This window comes from Ptychodera flava, chromosome 14 (genome assembly GCF_041260155.1).
Source record: "Ptychodera flava strain L36383 chromosome 14, AS_Pfla_20210202, whole genome shotgun sequence".
Taxonomy (NCBI): Eukaryota; Metazoa; Hemichordata; class Enteropneusta; family Ptychoderidae; genus Ptychodera; species Ptychodera flava.
Genome location: NC_091941.1, coordinates 20,842,550 through 20,848,246, shown reverse-complemented (window position 1 = coordinate 20,848,246; position 5,697 = coordinate 20,842,550). Strand labels below are relative to the sequence as shown.

Genomic DNA, 5,697 nt, shown 5'->3' with positions numbered 1-5,697 from the left:
ATACATACATACATACATACATTCATACATACATTCATACATACATACATACATACATACATACATACATACATACATACATACATACATACATACATACATACATACATACATACATACATACATACATACATACATACATACATACATACATACGAACTTGGAATACATAAATCAGTATTATTCATGTACATGGTCGCTAATTATCGTTCAGCGATTTACTAAGTTTAGGGTTGTTCCCGGGGCTGTTATTCCTTTTTTATTTTGGCTCTAGGAATGTATGGTACAGTCACCTCTGAGTTGAAAGTACGTACACAGCAATCTAAAAACCTCAGATTGTAACTCGCTTTCCAGACGAAGATAGTAAGTAAATATTTTAACGCAATTCAACTAGCGGCTGGAAATAGTAGCTGCTAACAGACGCCGCTGTATCAAAATAATAATAGGCCTTGGGCAGGGCTTATTAATACCATATTAGTCATCGCAAAATTTTCTGTCTACTGTACACTGTCATTGTTGTTTGAAAAGTCTGTAACATGAGGCGATTACGGGTTTCTGGGAGCCTCATTTACTTTGTATAACTTACGAACATTCAATGCAGAGCAGAACAAAGAAACAACGAGGGACAAACACACAAGTATGGATGCGTACACGCTGAGACACGCACGTAAATTTCAGAGCGCAGGGCGTGCATGTACGCAAGTTGAGTTACTGCCAGACTTCGGAAACTGCCGTCTCCGGAGGAGGCATCGTGCACGGAATCGAATGAAACGTGATCATGTTATCAGTTTGCCGATAATAAATAATTCTGTCCCCATGGCTCACTGAAACGCGGGGCCGAGGTAATAAAACCGCAAAATTAGGAATAGTTGCGTATAAATATATGGACACCTCCCATGGAAAGGCGTGCTGGAAGCCAACTGTTGTTCCGGTCCCCGCGTGACTGCGCACGCTACAGCGCTTCTCCTATTCATCAAACGCAAGACTTTTACGACGTATTGTAACCTTCAGTGAGTTTTCCTGCGGCATGCGGTCCGCGTGACGAAATATTGACGTAATTAGGTTAACCCGCCGTTACGGAAGTTCTTTATTATAGCTTTATGGATGACAGTGTACAATATCCATCATGCGATATCTTAGGAATTGCTAATATCTTTCACGGTTATGACTTATTCATATCTGAAGAAGAAGGGCGGGCGTTGGTCCTTGTAAGAATTCATCGTTTTCTTCAGCGATAGTTGGAGACTAGCAATGAAGATTTTATTTGTAATATTTCGCTTATGCGCGAACATTACAACGCAAAATTATCCATTTCAAAACTTGTCTATATTCTATAGTTTAAACTACCATCCTCGTTCAACTTTTTCTAGTCGATGAATTCAAATTCCTGTAGATGGCAAGTGATGACAGCGATGATGATGATGATGATGATGATGATGATGATGATGATAACGATGATGATGGTGGAGGTGGTGGTGGTGGTGGTGATGATGATGACGATAATGATGATGATGATGATGATGATAATGATAATGATGATGATGAGATGATGATGATGATGACGATGATGATGATGATGATGATGATGATGAGGATGATGATGATGATGATGATGAGGAGGAGGAGGAGGAGGAGGAGGAGGAGGATGGTGGTGATGATGAGGATGAGGATGATAATGGCATTGATAAATTGCTTTGGTTTTGCGGTAGTTGCCACTATGCCGACGGTAGTCTTAAGTTTCGAGTTCTATTATCTATAAAATAATTATCACCATCACAACAGCATTCTCGCTATCTCTCGCCCGCAGTTCATCATTCTCACTATCGTCAACAGTATTGACACCAAGCAATAAAAAATAACGTGAAAATTCTGTAGAATACCCCCGCGGGATTATTTTGTTTGTTATTCTTCTAAACACGACGGCAATCACTGTCATCATCATCTTTCGGAATATTGACAGCCAGTAATAAAAAACTAATATAAATGTTAAAGTTCTGCAAAATATTCCCTCGTGACTATTTTTCTGTTATTCTGCCCTGGGGCACTGGAAACGAAGCCAATTGTCAGATTGTCATTTATAGGCAGTTGTGTTTTATTGTGGGGATTTAACCCTGCTATCTAAGCTGCTTGTCAGGGGCAATGGCAGTGAATACTGAAAGCTCAATTATCTAGATCACCGTTGGTGTGTTTTACGGTTGTTTTTGGTTCTGTCTCCGAGACAGACTTGCTTGTTCCACCCTACCCAGGTCATGTCGAAATGCCTGTCGAGTTCAACGGCCTTTAAATTAACCCTTCCTTTGCTGTAATTTATAAAACGGAATACTGTCAGTATTTTAATGCACTGAAGCCATACATCGTGGGACAGACTTTTGGCATACACGTACACTAAGGCATCTTTTTTTTCAATTTTCGAGATTGTGCAATGCATTGAAAGTATATTCGAGGGGGTATGTGCCTAGCTATGCTTGCAATTGTGTTCATTCTAATTGATGAAAATTGAAGTTTCACTGAAGCTTCATGCATAGAATGACCCATCTGAGCTCTAGCCGTCAAATGAATGATGACGTCATCAGCTGTCTTTCATGCCCGCGTTCTTTTGTCCCTTCAAGTAAACCTAAGAACGAGGACAGCTTGGAGAGAGGTTGGTTTTGAATTGAATTGTAAATTGTTCTATCGCTAAACCCCTGAAATTTCGACGCTTAGAATCGGTCAACTCGGGGCAGAACCTGACTCCCCATTCAATCACCCGTTGGACAATACAGGTATACACAAAAAATTGCAACCATGGTAACGGCATGACAAGGGTTTAAAATATGGCGGCGTGAAATTACAGTAAAGTATCTATAAAAAAAGCAGGGCGTAGAAGGCAGTAGAGATGAGTGAAATGGCAAGGCAGTTTGACCGCGGGTAACGCGATCTGTAGATAAACGAGAAAACTTGACATTAAAAGGGTGCGGATCGTTTGTACTCTTCGCAGCTGTCGTTTGGTTTACGTGATCTTTGTCACATATAGTCTGCAGTGGGTGTTACACAGCATCGCGAGAGAGAGAGAGAGAGAGAGAGAGAGAGAGAGAGAGATGCATTTTTATACGATAATGGGCGTGATTCACTCGCATGAGACCATTATTCATTTCATAATCACTTCTTTACAAAACAAGGCCGGGCTTGTATTCTACCTTTTAGCAAACAGCAAATTCAGGCATTGGCGCATGCGTGGCAACGGATACTAATGTCAAGACACTCTAATTAATTAATGCACGGGAGATGTTCGGCTGATGAATTGTTTATATAGCGACAATGTTTTCGATTGATGATATTAACATGCACGGGTGTAACTTATTTAATAAGTCATCGGCTTTCTTCGAGGTCAGCTCGGTCAATTGTCGGGAATACGAGAAGTTATTTCTTTGTTGCACTCAAAATAGATTTACCGAAATGTGTAAGGCTGTGATGACGACTGGAGTATTTTATCTCGCTCGTTGCCATAGCACATAAATAAAGGATGGTGTCACGGATCTTCTCCGCGTACAAGTACTTTTTGAGTCATCGCAATATTTATATCTCGTACCAAAGAGCAATAGACTGTTGCTCAGGACATTTCTAGGCTGAACTTCACCCTTGTTCATTTCTATGCAGAATTTTGTACCACACGTCTATATGCAAAGGTATATACATTCATGCGTATATTGATGTGCATTGTACACACTTATGTATCTTGGTACCCATCTCGATAGGTATATATGATATTTGTGTGCATGGTACACTCTCCAAAAATATGAGAGAGAGAGAGAGAGAGAGAGAGAGAGAGAGAGAGAGACTGTGTGTGTGCTACCTCACAAATGATGATAATATCGTAAAGTCGATGAAGATTGCCGATTCAGCAAATGACTAAAATAACACATTAAAAGTTCGACAGACGGACAACGGAAATACGCTCGACCGGCAACGGCATGGCAAGTCGTGTGCATCGCACGTGTCTGAACACGATATCGCTCGAAACTCCAGTTTCACAACATCGGTTTACAACCGCGGAACGACGGATGTATGCTCAATGGCGCAGTTTTTGAAAAAAGTCATGGCGATTAAAGATAAAAAAGCAAAGACCTGGAACGTCCGTCTTCAGAAGTGATTAATGTTTATACGGTTGCTGCTGCAGAGCCGTCGATTTATTCTGCGTGGGGTTTTTTTGGCAATGACCGTGCAGTTCCTGAAGTGTGCGCATGGGTTTGTGACAGGCGTTAAACATATATTTCTAAAGTGAATTAGGTGATCACAACACATGGGTTTAGAACTTCACTCAACCCCTAAAAAAATTGCTGTAAAAGGTGTGACGACGAGTGAACTAGAGACGACCCCGGTTCTGTTGTAAGCCCTAGCATGCACGTTCAAAACTCAGGTTAGAAAACATTTCAGCAACAAATCCCTCTCGTTAAACTGTTCATGAGGTCTTATAAGTCACTTCAACTCAAAGGAACGACGTCTTATAGTCGGAGACACCCGCTCGTGATGGATATAGCATGGGCGGACGTTGATGCGAAAACCAGCCATGTGCGCTTAAAACGCGTCGCGTGCTGCATATACTGCCTCTCGGACACGGTACGTGCCAAGCGAGACGAAGCCCTACGGCCGACGCGATCACATAAGTCCTTCAAGAGCGGCCAACCCCGTCGACTCTAACCGTTACCTCAATATTTACACGAGGCCACATGTTAGTTGCTGTTTGCCCGTGTTTGTCACAGGCGTACCCCACCCCACTTCAGTGACTCCGAGAGCCTCTCCAAATGTAGCCGATCTGCCACAGGTTTCTCCTCTCTCTATCTCATACACACACACATACACACACAAATACCCATGGCTGATACATAATGAATGCGAACAAATTGTATAAATAATGCAAACCTTAGGTAGCTAAAGAATGGAAGGCTTACCTGTTTTATTGCACTTCAAACGTCCTCCGTTTTTTTTCGTCTCCAGCTTCTTGTTGATCAGGTGCCTGTGCTTTTTTAATGTTACCAGTCCAGAACACTCTGATTTCACTAATCAGACAGGCGGTTGTAACTCACTCCTTACTCCCACCCGAAACAGGAAGCTTGTCTAGGGCGCCGAAGTGAACGGATTTGGCATGAATGGGGGAACCGAATCCCACACGCACGTCATTCACTGATTAATGGTCTCAGGTAAACGTCACAACTACCTATCAGCGCGTGTAGACAAAAAAGGGTTGTTGTGTCAATATTAGCGTTACATATTAACCAAAAAATCTCTAAGTCTAAACACGCCGCACCCTCGGTGGATTTTTCAACCTTTCAGAACAGAAAAAAATTGAAATGGGTTTTTTAAGTTGGGGGATTTACCTATGTATCAGGTGGGGGATGCGATACCAAGTGCTCGGAAATATCTCTGCGATGATCTTCGCTTTGCAGGGTTCTTTAGGCGAGGAATCGAGTAACTTGAGATGAGAAATTAAAAACAATTTGGTGATATTTCTTGCTGTTTAATATTTCAATCGCTCAAAACCTCGAATTCATTTAGGGAGCCTCGCTCATAGCTCAGCGGGTCTCAAGGAACCATACTCATCCGTCACTTGGTGGCGCTCTTTGAGACTCTGGAAGCGCCACGGTTTTCAAGAGTTTGTGTATTAAAGCTTTCCGCAGTTCGAAGTTACCAAACCAAACGTCAAGTGAGTGTGAAGGAAGG

At 42.0% G+C, this 5,697-nt stretch overlaps 1 protein-coding gene across 2 annotated transcripts in view; it reads right to left on the bottom strand.

Moving 5' to 3' along the window:
• Positions 1-5,371, bottom strand: part of LOC139149710 (thyrostimulin alpha-2 subunit-like) — a 29,182-nt gene extending 23,811 nt beyond the window's left edge. Inside the window, exons 1-2 of one of the 2 annotated variants that reach the window (XM_070721605.1) lie at positions 5,355-5,371; positions 4,929-5,194 (exon numbers count right to left, since the gene is read on the bottom strand). The gene's annotated coding sequence lies outside the window, so the exon portion shown is untranslated. Of the gene's footprint in view, positions 1-4,928; positions 5,195-5,354 lie in introns of those variants that run through there. The other variant, XM_070721604.1, reaches the window with a different exon arrangement.
• Between the last annotated feature and the right edge of the window lie 326 nt (positions 5,372-5,697).